At 49.0% G+C, this 25,288-nt stretch overlaps 1 protein-coding gene across 3 annotated transcripts in view; it reads right to left on the bottom strand.

Moving 5' to 3' along the window:
* The window catches only part of PDZ-GEF (PDZ domain-containing guanine nucleotide exchange factor), a 291,343-nt gene extending 274,242 nt beyond the window's left edge, over positions 1-17,101 (bottom strand). The window contains exon 1 of one of the 3 annotated variants that reach the window (XM_069325829.1): positions 17,022-17,101. The gene's annotated coding sequence lies outside the window, so the exon portion shown is untranslated. Of the gene's footprint in view, positions 1-7,105; positions 7,276-17,021 lie in introns of those variants that run through there. The other 2 variants (XM_069325828.1, XM_069325827.1) reach the window with 2 other exon arrangements.
* Positions 17,102-25,288: the final 8,187 nt, after the last annotated feature.

Here is a 25,288-nt window from a genome sequence, read left to right as displayed (position 1 = left end):
TCCCCCTCCCCCTTCCCTCACCTTTCACCTATACCACATACTATCTCCATCACTCTAACCATCTTCCTTACTATCTTCGTTACTGCAAACTGAATGAATCCAGTTTATCGTTTTCGCTTAAATCACGCATATGCGCGGGTAAACGGCAGGAATAACCTCACCACTTTATGGGAAAACACATACGCGATCTCATTTCAGGAAAATCCCATGGGGTAGGGAAGGTAAGAGAGCATGATACGCCCACCCCGACCGACTTGTGTCCATTTTGTATCCGTCACCCTGCAAAGTTGGGTGAGGCTAGCCTCAAGCATCTGGCCTGCAGCCCTGGACACACACTCTTTAATATAGATAAGTGTGTATTTACTATTTGTGTCTGTAGAATTGAGCTATTAGCTCTTGGACCACACAGTGTGTGTGTGTGTGTGTGTGTGTGTGTGTGTGTGTGTGTGTGTGTGTGTGTGTGTGTGTGTGTGTGTGTGTGTGTGTGTGTGTGTATCGTGAGAGAGAGAGAGAGAGAGAGAGAGAGAGAGAGAGAGAGAGAGAGAGAGAGAGAGAGAGAGAGAGAGAGAGAGAGAGAGAGAGAGAGAGAGAGAGAGAGAGATAATTACATAGCAAATATGCAAGAGGAACCGAGAGTCCGTAAACTAGGCTTCCGAGGGTTAGAAATATGGGAGCCAAGAGCTAGCAGGAGGCTCCAGCAGACACAACAGTAACCCCCACTCATTGGGGGGAGCAGCAGCAGCAGCAGCAGACATCACGCGTACAGCAGAGCACTCCACTCATCTTCTGAATACCACCACCTCCTGTATAGATACTGACGGCACCATTACACAACAGTAAGCACGTTTGACCTTTAATAACGTGCACAGAGCCCCACCACCTGCACCCTACATCACCGCCTGCACCCTACACCACCACCTGCACCCTACATCACCGCCTGCACCCTACACCTCCACCAACAAACTAAGAATCAACACGTCCAATATCCCCATACATCGCTCCTCTTAATAAAGGCTCGACCAAATCACATATTAGAAAACGAGACAGCTCTATACACGGGTAACTTGGTTATGTTCCAGGCAGTACTGCCAACCAGGGATGACATGGACAAAGGTATTCAAACCGTCTTCATGTTGTCTATTAACTGTAGAATCTGATCCGATCTCGCACACATTCCCAGTGGTTCTGTGGCGCCAGTGGTGATGGTGTTAGTTCTGAACCAAGAACACCTCGACCAGGAGGCCTGGTTGAGGACCGGGCCGCGGAGAAGTTAAGCCCTGAAATCATGGCAAGGTGACCATACAAGAAGACACTGTAGTGTATGGCAACTGTGTTAGTAGCTTTGTCAGACTCGACCAACTCCCCAATAAACCCGTCATAGCCTTCTTGTTTATGAATATAAACCGCTTTGCGGGCCGCTCCAAGCAACAGCCTGGTGGACCAAACTCTCACAAGTCATATAGGTTCTTGGGGAGTAGAAGAACTCCCAGAACCCCACCAACCAGGTAACCAGGACCACCGCACCATCCCACACACCACATAACAACGAAACAAAAGGTTCTCTACGTTGTTATAAAAGTTGTAACAACGTATAGTTATCTTCCAGTATCTTGCGGTTACTTTGACATGATTTTGGGGCTTAGTGTCCCCGCGGCCCGGTCCTCGACCAGGCCTCCACCCCCAGGAAGCAGCCCGTGACAGCTGACTAACTCCCAGGTACCTATTTACTGCTAGGTAACAGGGGCATCAGGGTGAAAGAAACTCTGCCCATTGTTTTTCGCCGGCGCCCGGGATCGAGCCCGTGACCACAGGATCACACGTCCAGTGTTCTGTCCGTTTAGCCACCGGCTCCCTCATGGTGGTTGAGTAATTACAAAAGACAGGATCTTCACGCTCTAAATCCATGTTAATCTGGGTTGTGAAGTTCATTGTTCTCCATAAAACTGGAGATTTAATTCCTAATCACTCTTTCAAAAATGTTATTATGTGTGATGGCAGTGCAACTGGTCTATAGTTTTTTGCCAAAGCTTTACTACCTCCCTTGTGCAGAGGAACTATATCTGCAGATTTAAGTGCAGCTGGTATCTCCCCTGTATCCAGGCTCTTTCTCTATATTACGCTGAGTGCTCGCGCTACTGGTACTTTACATTTCTTTATGAATATTGAATTCCACGAGTCAGGCCCAGGAGCTGAGGGTAGTGATATGTTTTCAACTTCTCTTTCAAAATTTGCAGTGTTCGTGTTTATATCAGTGATATCCCTGGTCTGTGTCCTTGAATTCAATTGCTGCAGTTGCCACTTTATCTTCCACTACACCCTGGCCAGCACCACCACCACACCCTGGCCAGCACCACCACCACACCCTGGCCAGTACCACCACCACAACACCCTGGCCAGCACCACCACTACACCCTGGCCAGTACCACCACCACAACACCCTGGCCAGCACCACCACTACACCCTGCCCAGCACCACCACTACACCCTGGCCAGCACCACCACTACACCCTGGCCAGCACCACCACTACACCCTGGCCAGCACCACCACTACACCCTGGCCAGCACCACCACCACACCCTGGCCAGCACCACCACCACACCCTGGCCAGCACCACCACCACACCCTGGCCAGCACCACCACTACACCCTGGCCAGCACCACCACTACACCCTGGCCAGCACCACCACCACACCCTGGCCAGTACCACCACTACACCCTGGCCAGCACCACCACTACACCCTGGCCAGCACCACCACTACACCCTGGCCAGCACCACCACTACACCCTGGCCAGTACCACCACCACACCCTGGCCAGCACCACCACTACACCCTGGCCACCACCACCACTACACCCTGGCCAGCACCACCACTACACCCTGGCCAGTACCACCACTACACCCTGGCCAGCACCACCACTACACCCTGGCCAGTACCACCACTACACCCTGGCCAGCACCACCACTACACCCTGGCCAGCACCACCACTACACCCTGGCCAGCACCACCACTACACCCTGGCCAGCACCACCACTACACCCTGGCCAGCACCACCACCACACCCTGGCCAGCACCACCACCACACCCTGGCCACCACCACCACTACACCCTGGCCAGCACCACCACTACACCCTGGCCAGTACCACCACTACACCCTGGCCAGCACCACCACTACACCCTGGCCACCACCACCACTACACCCTGGCCAGCACCACCACCACACCCTGGCCACCACCACCACTACACCCTGGCCAGCACCACCACTACACCCTGGCCAGTACCACCACTACACCCTGGCCAGCACCACCACTACACCCTGGCCAGCACCACCACTACACATGCCACACAAATCACAGTCTACACCAAACTACACCACCACCATTCAAACAATCTCCCCTTCTGGCGAATGTTATCAAGCGTATCTTAGATACGATAAGGAATGTCTGCTGTTATCTTAACCTTCGATATCACAAGGCGACACAATCTGCGGAACACAGTAGCTCCACGAACCCCAAATACAAATCCGGATACTGCAACACGTTCGTGTAAACTTCCTCGCTCACAAACGCCCACTTGGAGAAAGTAAACTCGAGGCTGGAGAAAGTCAGTTGTTTACATGTGAACCTAATGTCTACTGTCACTATTTAGACTAATTAAATAACGCGTTTAATGGCAGTTATTGAGAATGGTACGAGCCAATTTGTCCGTAGGGGGAAGGGATCTATTAGGGAGGAAAGCGCCAAGCCATTACGACTATATAGCATTGGGAAGGGGTCAGGATAAGGATTTGGGATGGGACGGGGGGGGGGGAAAGGAATGGTGTCCAACCACTTGTAGACGGTCGGGGGATTGAACGCCGACCTGCATGAAGCGAGACCGGCGTTCACACACACACACACAGGCGGGACCAAAGAGACAGAGCTCAACCCCCACAAGCACAATTATCTGAGTACACACACACACACACACACACACACACACACACACACACACACACACACACACACACAGAAAGAAATGGAAAGGCGGGATCCAAGAGTCAATGCTCGATCCTGCAAGCACAAATAGGTGAGTACACACACACACACACACACACACACACACACACACACACACACACACACACACACACACACACACACACACACACACAAACAAACAAAGCTGGAACAAAAACAAACAAACAACAAGAACAACAGTCAGCGCTTATGGTGTGAATAATCACAACATTTGTCTTCTGACACATTACTCACGCTAACTCCCCTCACACTAACAAAAATTCCCCCCCCCCCTTTCACACACCATTCCACAAACTCACACAACACAAACAAGCCTGGAAACTCACACAAACACATCCACACACCATCCTGTCCTCTCAAATAAAGCATCTTGTTTTAACGTCAAAACTCCCCCCAACGTCAAAATATGATGTACTATAGTACATCATAACAGACTGTTAAATACGGCGTACTATTTGAGAGTACAGGTTAGCGTGTGTGTGTGTGTGTGTGTGTGTGTGTGTGTGTGTGTGTGTGTGTGTGTGTGTGTGTGTGTGTACTCACCTATTTGTGCTTGCAGGATCGAGCATTGACTCTTGGATCCCGCCTTTCCATCTCTTTCTGTGTGTGTGTGTGTGTGTGTGTGTGTGTGTGTGTGTGTGTGTGTGTGTGTGTGTGTGTGTGTGTGTGTGTGTGTGAATGCATGCGTGCACAGAGGGGGGTGGGGGAAGGAGAGGGGAGGCGACTCGCTAAATTTATGGGCTATTTCGTTTTCTATTCGGGAGGACAATCAGGTTAGGCAACCTGTCCTCAGGAAGATCTGCTCAAGAGAATGGATTGAAAACGATACATCATTACTGCTATTATCTACTACTTATCCATGGTTAGGTTAAGGTTACTTTAGGTAAAGGTCTGTTAAGGTTAGGTTTCGTTACGTTAATACGGTGTATTATTGATGATAATGTGATATATATGGAATTCAAAAATTGTTTCAGTGTACCCAAGATTTCCGTTTACAGAACACCAAATTCTTCAAAGAAAACGTTTTCAGCACGTACTGTTATATTTTAAACCAACGATTTATAATACAATAAAGTTATAACTTTAAAATAATCTCTGTTCAGGGCAAAGGTTCACTTGCCAGTTTACAGTAGACAATTACTGGAACCTTTGTTGTTGTATTAGATTCAGCTACTCGGAACTCTGCAATTTAGTATATACTTTTTCTCATCCTCATTATATTACTCGTAGCAACTTGAGAGGACGAGCTGGGCGCGCATGCACACGCGCACCCACCAGAATATCGATGGCAGCACATGCCATGTCTGGACATCCTTCAGCAACCTGCACAAAGATTCCTTCCGAGCGCTGAATATATCCTGTGTCAGACCTATTATTGAGTATGCAGCCCCGGCGTGGAACCCCAACCTAAAGCATCACACAACACAACCAGAAGACCAAAAACTTGGAGCAAGATTCGTTTCAGATTTATGAAGCAAGGCCGAGAGATCTGGACCTCACTATACCAGAGGGAAAAAAAGGAATAGGGCAGACATGATAACGACATACAAGATACAATGTGGGATTGACAAAGCAGATATAGAAGCAATGTTCACATTAATTAGCAGTAAACGAGAGGACATAATTGGAAACTGGAAACACAGATGAGGTACAGAAATGTCAAACAAGAGAAATAGACTAAACGACTAAGTTGTCAAAACCAATTTGATTCTCAACAATATAAGAAAAACTAATGGAATGATTCAATGCATTGAACTAATGGTCAATAGGCGGGGCTTAAGAGCAGATGCTCAACCCTGCAAACTCAACTAGGTAAGCACACTAACTCCTCCCCCCCAACAAACCTCCTCCATTATATTACACACGATAAATTGAGTTTACAACTCGGTAGCAAACTAACGGGTTACTCATGCCCGTGCCACCTCTTGGGTAGCTTATTCTTCATCAATCAATCAATCAGTTGCAAGAGCAAACACACACACACACCGGGAGGCGAGGCGTCCCAGCTGGCCCATTACCACAACGGTCAGGTATAAGCATCTTGCCTCACACCTGCCTACGTCACACCTGCCTGGTGATCAACATTCCACACACACGCACACGCACGCACACACACACGCACACACACACACATACCTGTCTCATTGAAGACATCAACCTCTAGGAAATTGTCAGACGACATTATACCCAGAAGCTCAGGCACCTACCGCCTCCTCAACACACCCGAGAGCAGGTGTGTTGCCCCCCCCCCCACTGTCAACACCTGCACGAGGCAGGTGGTACACATCAACACAGGTGTGGTAATGCCACCTGGCAATACACAACTACCACCAATTCGGGTCCTTAAATATTGGGGCACTGAGAGCCATACAGGTGTGGGGTCAGTGTGCTGCTGTCTCAGTAAGCTTGCTAACTTACCCTCACTTAAGCTTACGTTTTAGCCAGACCTTAGCACTATAGATCTCCCATTCATCTGGGGTTCTAGGAGACTCGAATCCTGGTCCCCGCGTGTGTGAGCCCGGAGCTCTGTCACAACTGTATTTGATTTAACACTAGCGAGTTTGACGGTGTCCTCAACACTGTCATTCTGACCATCTCCACTGCGCTTACAACGTTCTTCCCTTCAATTAACTTAATTTAGTGCACTGCCACTTCCAACTTTATTAATCAGTAAACTGTCATATCACTTGCAGGCGATGAGTCACAATAACGTGGCTAAATTATGTTGACCAGACCACACACTAGAAGGTGAAGGGACGACGACGTTTCGGTCCGTCCTGGACCAAGGGACGACGACGTTTCGGTCCGTCCTGGACCATTCTCAAGTCGAATGAGAATGTCATTCTCAAGTCGATTATCATATCACTTATCACGTCAACTGTACGCTTATAGACATATTATCACTTGTATTATCACTTCACTGAGCGATATCTCATGTCATTTTATTCGATAAACAAAAACGGTGAACAGAATATTGCAATCTACTGTAACTTTTGAACAACACGCGTCATAGTTCGGGCCTGCGCCGTTACACTGCGCATGAAACACTTCTCCGGTTCACAGATACTACCTAATAAATGTATAACTAACCTGCCGCACTTAGGGCAGACTAGTGTAAAAGTTCGTCTGAGCCTGTGACACCGGTACTCGAACCCCACACTCACGCACCCGAGCACTGGCCGTCCCCGCCACACTGTTCAACGCACACTGACGGCGTCACCCACGCACTACCCGCGTCCTCTTGGTACAAACATCACCAGAGAATGAAGGTGTTGACTGAAGTTCTTGCCATGGGGAGTGTTGCGTCACTGGAACCCCCTCTCACCCGAACACCCCAGCGGCTCTCACTACTACACTGCCCTATTACCCTCTTGCCTATTTCCCTTGCCTTAAGGTAAACAGAATTCCATCGCTGTTGTCTCTTGATAGACTATTAGTATCCATGAACACGCTGTGCCTGTTAGTGGCTTTGCAAGAATGTAAGAATAATGAGTAATGTAATCTCAGTAATCCATTGTACCTTCTTGTAAATAAAATATTATTATTATTAACTGTGTGGCGATATTTCCACCACACACACACGTGCTTCGCGAGTTATTTTCCGCACACATGTGGTAACCGCAGTTAGCAGTGGGTGCTGGTATTCAACCACATTCCACCTTCACTACTTGGCCTGATTTTGGTCTGCCTGGTCATCATTCCTCGTGACACAAACACAAACTTATTCCCTGGCCACCGCTGTGCTACACCACTTTCCTGCTCCCTTAGCGGAGTGCGCTGCACGCCCGTCAACTTTTGCTTCTCGTTATCCTTCGCGTGGTTCCCGGCGTCTGACATACAAATGAAGCAGCGAAGCGCGGAGGAGGAGAGTGTGGAGCGGGGACCTCCTCCTCAGGAGGTGCCCGGGGAAGAACTGTGTGTGTATGCAGGATAAAGGTTGACTAGAGGCAGGAAGTTCGTGCCTGAGCTGGGCGAGTCCTTGAAGCCTCAGTCCCCACCGGCCTGCCTGCCTGCCTGCCTCTCTCACACACCATTACCGCACCTGTTCTCCCTCCTACCTGTGGGCCTAGTTCCCAGCCTCGGCCGGGTCGAGGCCGACATACCGCAGAGCGTGACGGTTCATCACGAAGCAGAGCTCCATATCTGCTGGTCGAGGCCAATAACGAGGCCATAATCCGGTAGCAAAATACTCGTAGGCTGAATGTTGCCGAACACCTCTAGTTGGACCTTACTTCTCCCTAGTCACTGGTAGGTAAGTACCATTATACAATGCAGGAAATACTTTGGTGAATGAAAGCGAAGGTGTTAGAGACTAATATTTGTGGGAATAAATGTTAGTGCCTAATTATCTTATAACTGCCGTTCAGTAGTTCAGTGTAATAGTTCAAATGAGTCACAACAAGCACTGGGAGGGTGAACACACAGCAAGGAATTTCCTTGTTATTATTTATGTACAAAATATGTAATACTGTATGTACCTAACCGGCCAAAACTAGCTTAATTAACAACCTCCTCCCCAACACACACACACACACACACACACACACGCACACGCACACACACACACACACACACACACGCACACACACACACACGCACACACGCACACACCCACACCCACAGATTAGCTTACTCATTATAATTTATTTGCCTTCACTATTGTAAATGTTCTTCCCGAGTTATTTATCAATGACACAAACGGTGGCTTGCTAAGTGTGCAACAGTGTGTGCAACAGTAGTACATAATGAACACGGTTGTGCAACACGCACTGACTCAGGGGGCGGGCAGCGCCTGTGGCACTACACACACCCACCAGTACACGCTGCTGGGTGTCTTCCCCCTCCCACCCCCCTGGTCTACACCCCCCCCCCTCCTCCCCACACACACACACAACCCCAGGCCTTTGCCCCCCCACCACACACACACACACACATTCACATCACCAGTTGATTGACAGTTGAGAGGCGGGACCAAAGAGCCAGAGCTAAACCCCCGCAAGCACAAATAGGTGAGTAGTACACAACCCCGTCCTCCCCCCCCCCTCCCACACACACTCACCTCCCAACCCATCTTCCTGTTTAGATACTATTTTCTGTAGCTATGTGCACCATCATACATATTATATATATATATATATATATATATATATATATATATATATATATATATATATATATATATATATATATATATATATATATATATTGACGTAATGGATAGATTCTAGAATTTGGTACTATTCACTTTATAGAAGGCGTTTTTGGGGTCGACCGCTGGATGGAATGGACATAGACTGAGGACGGGTTGCGACCATTTGGGCATTGTTTATAAGGACGGGCTGACTACCCCACACCAAATTAAAATGATATTGGGAGATTCTTGGTGATCAACCAGGCTGTGATTCATGCGTCAGGCTGCGAGCAGCCGCGTCCAAGAGCCTGGTTGACCAGTCCAGCAACGAAGAGGCCTGGTCGAGGACCGGGCCGTGGGGACGCTAAGCCCCGGAATTATCGCAAGATAACCGCAAGGTGACCTCAAGGTAACCGCAAGGTAAGGTTCTTTCTCAAAGACACCCGCTAGTTCACTGACTACTGAATTGACCACCGGTGCTAGTACACCCTGACCCCGGTGGGAACCACTCACACTGTCCGCCTCAACAAGCGTGGCTCTGGAGACAACACTCTCACTATCAGAAACATGTATGCACGCTTTCTCGCACAAGTGCGCCGTGCGCGCACACACGCACGCACGCACGATTGGTGCTGGGACCTATACTATTCTCATTTATGTAAATAACTTGACTGCAGTAACTGAGTCTTGTATGTCGATGCAAAACTAATGAGAAGAGTTGCTTGAAAGATTCTCTAAGATGACTTAAAAGAATCTGCTGAGATGGTCCAAGAAATGGCTACTGGAGTTCAACACCAGCAAGTGTATGGTGATGGAAATGGGAACACGAGCCAGGAGACCAAAAGGGCGGTACACCACAAAGGGAAACTACCTCTCTATAACGACCAGAGAAAAAGACCTGTGAGTGGACATGAGGAGCCGTCAAGATGGCTGGCTTGAGGAGCCTTCCAGACAACTGGCCCAAGGGTTAACCTGGTTGATACCTGGTTGATACCTGGTTGATGGGGTTCTGGGAGTTCTTCTACTCCCCAAGCCCGGCCCGAGGCCAGGCTCGACTTGTGAGAGTTTGGTTGTACTCCGCACCGTCTTCAAATTCTTGTGGCTAAGACGACCGCTGTTTTAATGACGCTGGTGGATCATTGCGGAAGAGTATCTTCACTTTACCGAGTAGAACGTCTTAGTGATGGTTTACTGTGTGGTAAACCTGATTCCCTGACCATGGCTCCTGATTGACCGTTTGATCAATCAGGTTGCTTGTGAATCTCAATGTAGTCATCACAGCCCAGTTGATGTGGTAACCTTAGGGGGTGTTTATCTAGTTCCCTCTTGAGCTCAGCTTGAGGCTTGCAAGTAATGTATCTTATACTCAACATGTCTTTATAGAACTGACTCTAAGGGTGTCTATTTTACCTCTGCTCTTCAATGAGTTTATTTTGCACCTTCTGCCAGGTCTCGATGTATCTTGGGGAATTATTTCGGCTTGTAAAACAGAGACCTCAGAGGTCTCTGTAAAACAGAGACCTCTTGTAAAACAGAGACTTGTAAAACTCTGTTTTACAGGTCAGAGGTCTCTGTAAAACAGAAAGATCTCTGGGCGCCATGTCAATCTGAGCCTTCGTCAATCTGAAACCTTGTCATTGACACCGTTCAAGTTCTCAGCAGAAGGAATATCATTTTAAGATAGCAGTTCCCCGAGGCCGCACTCCTGTGTGCCCCTGGTCGCCAGTAACAGGTTTATTGAGCAAGCTGGACAGGAAGCCCAGTGTTCTGCCGGACGACCGGTATTGCTGCCGCGACGGTTGTCCATGTGAGGAACTGTGTCGACGAATCCCTTTCTGCTCGGCTGTAGTAACCAGTCAGATGGTGCCTGGGAAGCAACGTGGATTTGTGTGTTGAGCACAGTACTGCATTATCCACGCCAGTCGTGTGAGAGTTAAGACAAGGGGTCGTACTCAGTCTAGTTCGAGAACCCCAATAGCATGTGTGTGTGTGTGTGTGTGTGTATGTGTGTGTGTGTGTGTGTGTGTGTGTGTGTGTGTGTGTGTGTGTGTGTGTGTGTGTGTGTGTGTGTGTGTGTGTGTGTGTGTGTGTGTTAAAGGTCGTTACAGTCGTCGTGCCGCAACAACGACCATTGTCGTCTCGACAAGTCAAAAGTGGAATAGGATGCTAACGAAATATTTCTTCAAAACAACTTATGATAAAGATTGACAGGTTTCTGATCCCCACTTGCGGGAGAAGTGTCATTTTAGTGCCTGTGATTCAGGGCCATAGAGCAACGTAATCGCCCTATTGGCACATATCATTAGCAATTAGCCAACAATTATAACAACGAGGTCATTAGTAGAAAAATACAACAAGTTATGTTTTGGTTAGGAACACATCGTTGACCAACACCCCAACAGGAGGGATCAAACCGGAGGGCACAGAGCTCTGTGGCCCAATAGGACTGAAGGAGAGAGAGAGAGAGAGAGAGAGAGAGAGAGAGAGAGAGAGAGAGAGAGAGAGAGAGAGAGAGAGAGAGAGAGATCCGTTCCCTTTGTGTGTGTTGTCTACATACACAGACATGAACCATCAGGCTGTTAGGAGACGCACACGGACATGAAGTCATGTTAATACACTTCAACGTTGACGCAATTAACATGACAGAATCCGCGGCCGGACTCTCCAGACTCCCAACCAGGAGCCCTGGCCAGAGACCGGACCCCATGTGCACTGATCCGCGCAACCACATCAGAGTAACCTCAAGGTAAGGCACAAAAGTCACAAGATTGAGCTCTGGCTCTTTGGGCCAACCTCTCAGCTGTCAATCAATCAACTGATTCAAGAAACTCTGCCCGTTTGTTTCCGCCGTCGCCGGGGATCGATCCCCCGGACCCTAGACCTACGAATCCCGAGCGCTGTCCACTCACCCGTCAGGCCCCCCTATGAGTGCCAAGAGGAGTGTTTTGGTGCGTATTTTCACACCTTTCAGCCGCATCCAAAAGGCACCTCAACCCCAGCAACCAAACACAACGGTTCACTCCACCTCACCTCACCTCAACCCAACACAACCCCAACAACCCCAGCACAACACAGCTGGTGGAAGGTACCCCCCCCCCAGGACGAGCCATCATGGCGGCGGACGCTCATCACATCCCATTATCCCCAATTGTGATGAATTCTATTGCTTCTGTTGTCATATTACCTTGACGCGCCCCTGTAGCCATACAACGACAGCTGGTCGTGTCCGGACACCAGATGTGCTTCAGTGAGGGGCAAGACTGGCCTGTGAGGTGCTTCAGTGAGGGGCAAGACTGGGCTGTGAGGGGCTTCAGTGAGGGGCAAGACTGGCCCGTGAGGTGCTTCAGTGAGGGGCAAGACTGGGCTTTGAGGGGCTTCAGTGAGGGGGGGCAAGACTGGGCTTTGAGGGGCTTCAGTGAGGGGCAAGACTGGCCCGTGAAATGCTTCAGTGAGGGGCAAGACTGGGCTTTGAGGGGCTTCAGTGAGGGGGGCAAGACTGGGCTTTGAGGGGCTTCAGTGAGGGGCAAGACTGGGCTGTGAGGTGCTTCAGTGAGGGGCAAGACTGGGCTGTGGGGTGCTTCAGTCCAGGGATAGCAGAAGCGATATCATACAGCTTGGATCAGCTATATATAGAGCTGCATGAATGAAGGACACCCGTTGTGTGTGTGTGTGTGTGTGTGTGTGTGTGTGTGTGTGTGTGTGTGTGTGTGTGTGTGTGTGTGTGTGTGTGTGTGTGTATGTGTGTGTATGTGTGTGTATGTGTGAGTGTGAGTGTGTGTGTGTGTGTGTGTGTGTGTGTGTGTGTGTGTGTGTGTGTGTGTGTGTGTGTGTGTGTGTGTGTGTGTGTGTGTGTGTGTATACTCACCTAGTTGTGCTTGCGGGGGTTGAACTCTGGCTCTTTGGTCCCGCCTCTCAACTGTCAATCAACTGGTGTACAGGTTCCTGAGCCTACTGGGCTCTATCATATCTACATTTGAAACTGTGTATGGAGTCAGCCTCCACCACATCACTTCCTAATGCATTCCACCTGGTAACTACTCTGACACTGAAAAAGTTCTTTCTAACGCTCCTGTGGCTCATGTGGGTACTCAGTTTCCAACTGTGTCCCCTTATTCGTGTCCCACCAGTGTTAAACAGTTTATCCTTATCTACCCTGTCAATTCTTCTGAGAACTTTGTAGGTAGTGATCATGTTTCCCCTTACTCTGCTGTCTTCCAGTGTCGTGAAGTACATCTCACGGAGCCTTTCCTCGTAGCTCATGCCTCTTAGTTCTGGGAATAGACTAGTGGCATACCTCTGAACTTTTTCTAGCTTCGTCTTGTGCTTGACAAGGTACGAGCTCCATGCTGGTGCTGCATACTCCAGAATTGGTCTTACATACGTGGTATACAAGGTTCGTGTAGTAACTGACAATTAGATTTTACCCGTTATACCTTGAGGTTACCTTGAGATGTTTTCGGGGCTCAACATCCCCGCGGCCCGGTCCCCGCCCAAGTGACGGTCACATGTTAAGCGACCATGAAGACCACATGGTCCTCCGCCCATACTGAGCTGCCTACACCCGGGGCCTCCCACGCCAGGGGCTCGAACGTGCTCGGCTCACAAAAACATGTCGAGTAAGAGGCCTGCAGAAGGGACAAGGCCAGACACCGTGACGAACGTCAACTGATCACCACACACCATCAACCACACGTCACTGTACACAGTTGTACACACGTCACTATACACACCCTCACCTCCACCACCCGTGTATGTGGGATATACATGTGAAGAGCCTAACACACACTCGCAGCTCCCTGGCAAGAGAGAAAGCTGCCAAACACACACACACACACACACACACACACACACACACACACACACACACACACACACACACACACACACACACACACACACACACACACACACACACCAAAGAGCCGAAGCTCACTCCCCCCCCCCCGCAAGCACAACTAGGTGAGTACACACCGTGTCAGCAAGGCGGACAGCCCGACAGACATCATAACTCTCACTACAGTCAGCATTTCTACAGCCTGTCCCTTCACCTGTACCTCGATATCATCTTTACCTATCACGGATTCACTTTTAGCCTCCAAAGGCAGGATTTATCAAGCTATTTACGCGGCATCTTACGAAACCTCTACATCTTTTCTCGATCGTGGCGGCTTTGTATCTGTTAAACAATTTACGAGTTGTGGGACTTCACAACCCCAAAAATATTATTGTTAGGCAACCTCGTAGCGCCTCGGAGCTCATAAATTCTTTAACAACTTCTAAGTTACCATGAGAGGAAAGATGTACAGGTTTCGGAAATGGTTACTTGAATACTTGATATTAAATTGCTAAATACACGACGCTGTAGCATAACACGGAAGCTCCCTCCTCTTGAACGGTGACTGGCATCACACCTGCCTCGACCCATCTGCCCTAACACACCTGCCTCGACCCACCTGCCCTAACACACCTGCCTCGACCCACCTGCCCTAACACACCTGCCTCGACCCACCTGCCCTAACACACCTGCCTCGACCCACCTGCCCTAACACACCTGTCTCGACCCACCTGCCCTAACACACCTGCCTCGACCCACCTGCCCTAACACACCTGCCTCGACCCACCTGCCCTAACACACCTGCCTCGACCCACCTGCCCTAACACACCTGCCTCGACCCACCTGCCCTAACACACCTGCCTCGACCACCTGCCCTAACACACCTGCCTCGACCCACCTGCCCTAACACACCTGCCTCGACCCACCTGCCCTAACACACCTGCCTCGACCCACCTGCCCTAACACACCTGCCTGAAACACTAACTAACGCCACAGTGACGAAACCAATGATCCTGTCGCGTTATTAAGAGTCAATACAACTTATCAGACCTCCTCAAAATATGATTAGCCTCAAGAATTAACACCTTCATTTGCATTCCACATTAACATTTTGATCTGTAAGCAGCCCGTCGCCTGAGCATACAGGGAGGCACTACAACCTACATTAGCATGTAAGATCATCATCGTCTTCAGTACAGGAAGTCAGCCGATACTTGCCGGTAGCAGTTCGACACGCCGGAGCGCCGCGCTGTTACATCCGAGGCCCGCCCTAGCCACACACCTGCCAAATTATATTGATACGACCAGCTTCTGAGCGGCACCTACATTCTGAGTGCTGGAGGTGTCGACGACACCTCCAACCCCTGATCTTGGTTCTGGAGGCGTCGACGACACCTCCAACCCCTGATCTCAGTTCTGGAGGCGTCGACGACACCTCCAACCCCTGATCTCAGTTCTGAAGACGTCGACGACACCTCCAAGCCCCGGCGATAATAATAATGGAAGGTGTTGAGACCTCTCGAGTAAACCTCCAAGGCACTATACCTCCGAGTCCTCCAAGTCCTCTCCCCCTTGGCTCCTCAAACACTCCCCCAAGGGCCTCTCACTTCCTCTTCCCCCTCACTCAACACTTCACCTAAGACCTCTCACTTCTTATCCACGTCCCTCTACCATCTCTCGACCCCCTACACTTTCCCAGAGAGAGAGAGAGAGAGAGAGAGAGAGAGAGAGAGAGAGAGATGATCTTTGTCTCATCAAATATGCAAACCTAGACATGTATCGTGAGTGGTGAGGCAGTCTCAGACGCCCCCGTGAGACAAGAGTTGATTTACATAAACAATTTAGACCCTAGTTTGACTCCTTCATTCGTCCCAAGTACAACCCAACACGGGATCACCTCAGCGAAAACCAGAAATCACACACGACGCCACATTTTACAATCAATCAGCTTACCAGTGAAGAGTAGAGGTGCCACAGGCACAATCAGAGAACACCGTATGAATATCAGAGGTCCACGGTGGTTCAATACACCTCCTAGCAAGTATTAGAAATATTGCCGGAACAAAGGTGGATTTCTTCAAGAAACAATTATACAAGTTCTTGCAAGAAGTGCCGGACCAACCGGGCTGTGGTGGATATGTGGGCCCTGCGGGCCGCTCCAAGCAACAGCCTGTGCGTACGTGTGTGTGTGTGTGTGTGTGTGTGTCTAGGGCCACACACCGCTGGTCCAGCACAGAGATGCTGTGGCGCCGTCCCTCGGATTACTCTGTTATTTCCTGAGTGACTTTTAATATTGGGATAGCCAGCCGTGAGTCAGCTGCACCGGCATGTCAGTCGGTGAGTCGCGTGTCAGACCAGTGGGCCACGTGTCAGACCACTGGGCCACGTGTCAGACCACTGGGCCACGTGTCAGACCACTGGGCCACGTGTCAGACCACTGGGCCACGTGTCAGACCACTGGGCCACGTGTCAGACACACCACACTACACCCGAGATCTCTCGCCTTGAGAATTCCTCTCAATTTCCACATCACCAAGTACGAACAGATTAGCATACTGAGACTGAAGGTTTCGGCTCTATTGTCTCTTATCTTCAACACACTTCCGATACACTCAACGCACACACACTTCCGATGCACTCAACACACTCCAGTGTACATGATCTTTCTCTTTGAGCGCAGCTCGTACACTCAACTGCGTTGGATTTGATTCCTTTTTTCCTTTCTATCAAGGACACAGTCCTATACTTTTCAACGCAGCCATTCTGAAAAACATTTTTGAGAGACGCAGATGAACGGACACACACTTGTTTTAAACGGACACCAGATGAACGGACACACACTTGTCTTAAACGGACACCAGATGAACGGACACACACTTGTCTTAAACGGACACCAGATGAACGGACACACACTTGTCTTAAACGGACACCAGATGAATGGACACACACTTGTCTTCAACGGACACCAGATGAACTGACACACACACTTGTAATCCACGGACACGTCTCAGAGGAGCGTTCTGAGGGAGTAAAACACCTACCCACAGCGACTCCTCGAGGAGCTGCTGAGGATAGGAGCGGAGAGTCTATCCCCCGTCCACTGCACTATCAACAACACTACCAACCTCACACACAAAGGCTGGATAGTGGACTGGACATTCTTCACTCCCTCCCTATCCTCCTCCTCCTCCATCTCCTCCTCCTCCTCTATCTCCTCCTCCTCCTCCTCCTCCTCCAATTCCTTTGTTTCTTCTTGGTCCTTTCGTGTTTTTTTAATCTTTTTTTTATTTTGTGCTTTCTCTTATCTATTTGCTTTCTCTTCTTTCGTGTGAAACCTTCTTCTTCGTCTCATTTCTCTCCTGTTTGTCATCCCTGGTGTTCGCGTTTTGTTTTGTCTTGTATTCGTTTTGCTTTCTCTCATGTTGTTTGTTTTGCTTTCTGTCCTATTGTTTGTTTTCCTTTCTCTCCTATTGTTTGTTTTGCTTTCTCTCCTATTGTTTCTTTTGCTTTCTGTCCTATTGTTTGTTTTGCTTTCTGTCCTATTGTTTGTTTTCCTTTCTCTCCTATTGTTTGTTTTGCTTTCTCCCCTATTGTTTGTTTTGCTTTCTGTCCTATTGTTTGTTTTGCTTTCTGTCCTATTGTTTGTTTTGCTTTCTCTTTTATTGTTTGTTTTGCTTTCTCTCCTATTGTTTGTTTTGCTTTCTCTCATGTTGTTTGTTTTACTTTCTCTCCTATTGTTTGTTTTGCTTTCTCTCATGTTGTTTGTTTTACTTTCTCTCCTATTGTTTGTTTTGCTTTCTGTCCTATTGTTTGTTTTGCTCTCTTTCCTATTGTTTGTTTTGCTTTTTGTCCTATTGTTTGTTTTGCTCTATCCTCTATTGTTTGTTTTGCTTTCTCTCCTATTGTTTGTTTTGCTTTCTCCTTTATTGTTTGTTTTGCTTTCTCCCCTATTGTTTGTTTTGCTCTCTTTCCTATTGCTCCTCTATTGTTTGTTTTGCTTTCTCTCCTATGGTTTGTTTTGCTTTCTCTCCTATTGTTTGTTTTGCTTTCTCTCCTATTGTTTGTTTTGCTTTCCTATTGTTTGTTTTGCTTTCTCCCATATTGTTTGTTTTGCTTTCTCTATTGTTTGTTTTGCTTTCTCTATTGTTTGTTTTGCTTTTTGTACTATTGTTTGTTTTGCTTTCTCTCTTATTGTTTGTTTTGCTTTCTCTATTGTTTGTTTTGCTTTCTATGCTATTGTTTGTTTTGCTTTCTCTCTTATTGTTTGTTTTGCTTTCTCTCTTATTGTTTGTTTTGCTTTCTCTCTTATTGTTTGTTTTGCTTTCTCTATTGTTTGTTTTGCTTTCTCTCCTATTGTTTGTTTTGCTTTCTCTCCTACTGTTTGTTTTGCTTTCTCCTCTATTGTTTGTTTTGCTTTCCCTCCTTTTGTTTGTTTTGCTTTCTCCTCTATTGTTTGTTTTGCTTTCCCTCCTTTTGTTTGTTTTGCTTTCTCTCCTATTGTTTGTTTTGCTTTCTCTCCTATTGTTTGTTTTGCTTTCTCTCCTATTGTTTGTTTTGCTTTCTCTCCTATTGTTTGTTTTGCTTTCTCTATTGTTTGTTTTGCTTTCTCCTCTATTGTTTGTTTTGCTTTCTCTATTGTTTGTTTTGCTTTCTCTCCTATTGTTTGTTTTGCTTTCTCTCCTATTGTTTGTTTTGCTTTCTCTCCTATTGTTTGTTTTGCTTTCTCTCCTATTGTTTGTTTTGCTTTCTCTATTGTTTGTTTTGCTTTCTCTATTGTTTGTTTTGCTTTCTCCTCTATTGTTTGTTTTGCTTTCTCTATTGTTTGTTTTGCTTTCTCTCCTATTGTTTGTTTTGCTTTCTCTATTGTTTGTTTTGCTTTCTCTATTGTTTGTTTTGCTTTCTCTCTATTGTTTGTTTTGCTTTCTCTCTATTGTTTGTTTTGCTTTCTCTATTGTTTGTTTGGCTTTCTCCTGTTGTTTGTGTTGCTTTCTCTTTTATTGTTTGTTTTGCTTTCTTTAGTGTTCCGGCGCCTCGCTCACCTTTAATTAACATAATAACCCAGTTGCTTAATTTCCTTCTTTATAGCGTTGTTTTGAGTTGTTTTGTTTAGTTTCCCTTTGGCTCCTTTCCTTACCTGCGTCCTGGTGGGTGCGTCCATGTGTGTGTGTGTGCGTCCTGGTGGGTGCGTCCATGTGTGTGTGTGCGCGTCCTGGTGGATGCGTTCATGTGTGTGTGTGTGCGTCTAGGTGGATGCGTCCATGTGTGTGTGTGTGTGTGTGCGTCCTGGTGGGTGCGTTCATGTGTGTGTGTGCGTCCTGGTGGGTGCGTTCATGTGTGTGTGCGTCCTGGTGGATGCGTCCATGTGTGTGTGTGTGTGCGTCATGGTGGGTGCGTCCATGTGTGTGTGTGTGTGTGTGCGTCCTGGTGGGTGCGTTCATGTGTGTGTGTGCGTCCTGGTGGGTGCGTTCATGTGTGTGTGTGCGTCCTGGTGGATGCGTCCATGTGTGTGTGTGTGCGTCATGGTGGGTGCGTCCATGTGTGTGTGTGTGCGTCATGGTGGGTGCGTCCATGTGTGTGTAGGGGAGATATTATATATCCGGTAGAGGAGAATAGTTAAGGATCGCTGCCCAGCTTACCTTCCCTACCTAGGAGCCCTACCTAGGAACCCTACCTAGGAACCCTACCTAGGATCCCTACCTAGGAGCCCTACCTAGGAACCCTACCCAGGATCATTCATTCTCCAATACTACCCCATAATCCCAAACCCCCACCTCAGCGTCCTCCTCCCCCACACACTCACACCCCCAGCGACCCCCCCCACGCCCCCCAGCCTCCCAGGGGGGGCCGCCCCCAGAGACTGGAGTCTGCTCGGCCACTTCTGGAACGTGCTGGAGCATGAAGTTGAACTGATGAGCTTCTCTGCATCCTTATATCATTCTCCCATCCGCCTACAAGGGTCAAAATCCCTCACCAGAACACGAGCATTTCCCGCCTAATGGACAGACGTTGGTTAGCCCAGTGTGGGCGAGACTTATAGATATTGTGGGGAGCGGATCATTACGAAGCCTGGCTTGCTGGATTTGGTGCATCCAAGCCACACGAGTTATTGGATCAGTTCTGTTCCTATCCGGAGGAGGATAGGAACAGTGGGTCCCCCTGACAGCCGGTAGCTTATGCTCGCTTTTCCCGGGTCTGCTTGTTTGATACCTGTTTGATACCTGCTTGATGGGGTTCTGGGAGTTCTTCTACTCCCGAAGCCCGGCCCGAGGCCAGGCTTGACTTGTGAGAGTTTGGTCCACCAGGCTGTTGCTTGGAGCGGCCCGAGGTCAGGCTTGGCTTGTGACAGCTTGGTCCAACAGGTCTGGCAAGAACACCAAATCTTGTGCAGGAAACTGGGAAAATATCAGGTAGGAAAGTGGGGAAAATGTGGAGTAGGAAAATATCACGAGTACAAGTGCAAGACGTAACCCACAGGATCACATTCGTGCAGGTTTAGTTTCTCAGTCGTGAGGCAAATGGAGCCACATGGTCAGAGATATTGGTGTTTACATTTTTAATATACTGTTTGGACTTGTCTGTGCTGGGAATCACCTCGTTATAACCAGGTAGGCTGTTACCATCACTCCCGGTGTTCTCTAACCTTCTGTGACCTGATAGGCACCCTGCCTGTCAGGCCAGGGGTGCCAGGCAGATCACATACGGTTAAAGCAAATAAAATTATGAAACAAGCTGGATCAACCGGGTTGTGGTGGGTATGTGGGCCTGCGGGCCGCTCCAAGCAACAGCCTGGTGGACCAAGTTATCACAAGTCAAGCCTGGCCTCGGACCGGGCTTGGGGAGTAGAAGAACTCCCAGAACCCACAACAGGTAAGATCCAGGTAAAATCCAGCTCACCGCATATATAAGCTGCTAGACTTAAAGTCGTTCTCGAACCCTCAGCCAATATATATATATTTCACTGTGTAACAAACTACCTGGCCAAGACTGTAACTTGTTTAGTTAAAAACTGAATCCCAAAATTCATTTAAGAATATGAAGTATAAGTGCCTTTGTAACCTTGCCTACTACCACCCACAGGATGGGTATGGGGTTCACTACCACCCGCAGGATGGGTATGGGGTCCACTACCACCCGCAGGATGGGTATGGGGTCCACTACCACCTACAGGATGGGTATGGGGTCCACTACCACCCGCAGGATGGGTATGGGGTCCTCTACCACCCACAGGATGGGTATGGGGTCCACTACCACCCGCAGGATGGGTATGGGGTCCACTACCACCCACAGGATGGGTATGGGGTCCACTACCACCCACAGGATGGGTATGGGGTCCACTACCACCCACAGGATGGGTATGGGGTCCACTACCACCCGCAGGATGGGTATGGGGACCACTACCACCCACAGGATGGGTATGGGGTCCACTACCACCCACAGGATGGGTATGGAGTCCACTACCACCCACGGGATGGGTATGGGGTCCACTACCACCCACAGGATGGGTATGGGGTCCACTACCACCCACAGGATGGGTATGGGGTCCACTACCACCCACAGGATGGGTATTGGGTCCACTACCACCCGCAGGATGGGTATGGGGTCCACTACCACCCAAAGGATGGGTATGGGGGTCCATGACCACCCACAGGATGGGTATGGGGTCCACTACCACCCATAGGATGGGTATGGGGGTCCACTAGCCCCCATAAGATGGGTATGGGGGTCCACTACCACCCACAGGATGGGAATGGGGTCCACTACCACCCACAGGATGGGAATGGGGTCCACTACCACCCACAGGATGGGAATGGGGTCCACTACCACCCACAGGATGGGTATGGGGACCACTACCACCCACAGGATGGGTATGGGGTCCACTACCACCCACAGGATGGGTATGGAGTCCACTACCACCCACGGGATGGGTATGGGGACCACTACCACCCACAGGATGGGTATGGGGTCCACTACCACCCACAGGATGGGTATGGAGTCCACTACCACCCACGGGATGGGTATGGGGTCCACTACCACCCACAGGATGGGTATGGGGTCCACTACCACCCACAGGATGGGTATGGGGTCCACTACCACCTACAGGATGGGTATGGGGTCCACTACCACCCAAAGGATGGGTATGGGGGTCCATGACCACCCACAGGATGGGTATGGGGTCCACTACCACCCATAGGATGGGTATGGGGGTCCACTAGCCCCCATAAGATGGGTATGGGGTCCACTACCACCCACAGGATGGGTATGGGGTCCACTACCACCCATAGGATGGGTATGGGGGTCCACTAGCCCCCATAAGATGGGTATGGGGTCCACTACCACCTACAGGATGGGTATGGGGTCCACTACCACCCAAAGGATGGGTATGGGGGTCCATGACCACCCACAGGATGGGTATGGGGTCCACTACCACCCATAGGATGGGTATGGGGTCCACTACCATCCACAGGATTGTAGCGAACCACAAATGAACAGACGTAAATAACCAACAATAACCAAGAGAGAGAGAGAGAGAGAGAGAGAGAGAGAGAGAGAGAGAGAGAGAGAGAGAGAGAGAGAGAGAGAGAGAGAGAGAGAGAGAGAGAGAGAGAGAGAGAGAGAGAGAGAGAGAGAGAGAGAGAGAGAGAGAGAGAGAGAGAGAGAGAGGGAGGGAGAGAGAGGGGGGGGCCGGGCCAGGGGGGTAGGGAGGGAGGAAATAGGGGCACAGACAATAGGCGTAACGATAAGGTATGTGGCGGGGAATCAATAGCCTCCGGGCGGGGAGGTCTTCCCCCCTTTTTCCCCCACCACCACGACCCCTCACGCTATTATGGGACATTCACCAAACTTACACCTTTTACCCAGATATCGACGACCACCACTACCACACCCACCAGCAACAATTCCTGGTCGCCTGGAGGCCTGGTCGACGACCGGGCCGCGGGGACACTAAGCCCCGGAAGCACCTCAAGGTAGCCAAGGTAGGTAACAACACCACCACCACAACCACCACCACCACAACCACCACTACTACCTCGTCACAGAGTTATTAGGCACACAAGAGGAAAATAAAATAAACTGCATCAGGCTGTTTGGTCTGTACGAGGCAGCTCCTATTTATATCCACTCAAACTCAATCATGAATGTCTAGCCTACGCTTGAAACAATCCAGCAATCACATGTCTATTATGTTCTACTATCAAGGATGGTATTCTCTCTCTCTCTTTCTCTCTCTCTCTCTCCTTCTCAAGTGTATAAAACAATACTGAGCAATTTATGAAATAATTTCATTTTTGTTTTCAAAACTACCCAACAGGGACTTAAGCTGCACGGGTACTCTATCCCCTGCTAATTAAATTATTTTCATAAAACCCCTAAAACCGGAAATCTCCCGGAAATTTCGAAACCAGCAAAGTTGGTCTCAGGAATTTAGTTTAGGTTTCGCTAATGTCATACCCACATTTTCAAGGAAATCCTTACAATTTGTACGTATGTATAATGCCAGAACGGGTTGCAATATAAGGCCATACATTTACTTAATCACCTAAATGACTACCAGTTAGGCACATCCAAGACCCTTCCTTATTGTGAGCACTCACAGCTTGGTCGGTAGGACAAGTCTCGTACTTTTGCAACCAGAGTTCAAATTGCGGATGATTCAAGTGATTTTGATACCTGGTTGATGGGGTTCTGGGAGTTCTTCTACTCCCCAAGCCCGGCCCGAGGCCAGGCTTGACTTGTGAGAGTTTGGTCCACCAGGCTGTTGCTAGGAGCAGCCGGCAGGATGATTTACGTTGCAACATTGATTTACGTTGATTTACCGTCACTAGCCTGTTTTGGCCGCTCATTTAAGTCTTTTTTTTTTGTGACATCCTTGAAGGTAATGCGCGCGCGCGCACGTGTGCGTGTATAAGGGACAATAGGCCCATAAGTGAGGGGCTTCACCTTCACCTCATCCTCGGCTATATATATCAGGCAGCAGGAAACTTTGTTCAAATCTATAACAACAGAATAATAACTCATGGGACACATCTCCCGTCACGCAGGGTGCTTTCGCACCTCCACAGATCTCCAGTATCAACTCTCGATACTGGTAATGGGCTCAAAAGGGCCACCACTTACGGGCTATTCATGCCCGTGTCACCTTTTGGGTGGCTTAATCTCCATCAATCAACCAATTACTTTGTAATTGGTAATCAACCAAATACAACCAATCAATCAACCAATTACTTTGTAATTGGTTGATTGATTGTCACTCATCCTGCGAGTGAACACACCGCCATAGCAGCATGTTCAACAGAAGAAACCCCGCTGGGTTGTTCATCCATCCTCAGGTATTGAGTCAAGTATTGTGGCTAACTTGAATTGACTTAATCTATCAACACCTCGGAGATGCTGGTGTGTGTTCACGCTAGCTAATATGTTCTTATATATCGTCTAATAAGGGCTTATATGTCACAGGACTTTGGTTAGGCCAATAACAGGCCATAAGGCTTGGTAATTGGCTCACCGGCCCTAGGACTTATCTAGGTGCCTGGAGGACCCAGGCGGGTGCCTGGAGGACCCAGGCGGGTGCCTGGGCTCCTCTAGGCACCTGCCCTAGACACAGGTTGAAGTAACCGCTGGTCAGTGGACACTAACCGAGAAGTACTGCGGCTCAAATTCACTTTGGGCAACTGACACCGTCAAGGCTAGTCACCTGTAGAGGGAAGGGAAGCGGTAGAGGGGAAAAGGAGGCGAGGGAGTGGTAAAGAGGAGAGGGGAGAGAAGGGAGGTACTATTGGACAGTGAGAGGCATCTGAGAGGAAGGCCGAGGAGATGACTATGTCTGGGATAACACCAGCATCTGGGCTCCGTCTCTAAACAATATTAAGGAGTCAGGTGTGAGATCAGCTGAACTCCCGGTTGCAATTTTTTTTTAAACATGTCGTAGCACAGTCGATTACGGCGCGTCTGGGATCTTCTCGGACGTAGATTCGAACCCTCATCACGGCCCTTGTGGATTTGTTCAATGTTAAGGACCTGTGATAGTGGTGATTTGGTAGTTTTGGTAACTATATCATTCCCAGAGTGTGGGGCTGGGGCAGAGTGCATTGGGCATGCTACCTAGTGCTACTTCAAGGACCAGTGGCGTTTGGGCGACATCTGATATACGTTGTTCACACAGGATGAACAGCCCAGCGGGTTTTCTTCCTATTGGGGAGTGTTGTACATGCAGCTTTGCCGGTGTGTCCACTCACAGGATGAGTGGCGCTGCCCAATAAACTCGCCCCTCGGGGCAAAATTAAAAAAAAAATAATCTGATATATGATTT

The sequence above is a fragment of the Procambarus clarkii genome, chromosome 17, assembly GCF_040958095.1.
Source record: "Procambarus clarkii isolate CNS0578487 chromosome 17, FALCON_Pclarkii_2.0, whole genome shotgun sequence".
Taxonomy (NCBI): domain Eukaryota; kingdom Metazoa; phylum Arthropoda; class Malacostraca; order Decapoda; family Cambaridae; genus Procambarus; species Procambarus clarkii.
This window is presented reverse-complemented; position numbering and strand designations above follow the sequence as displayed.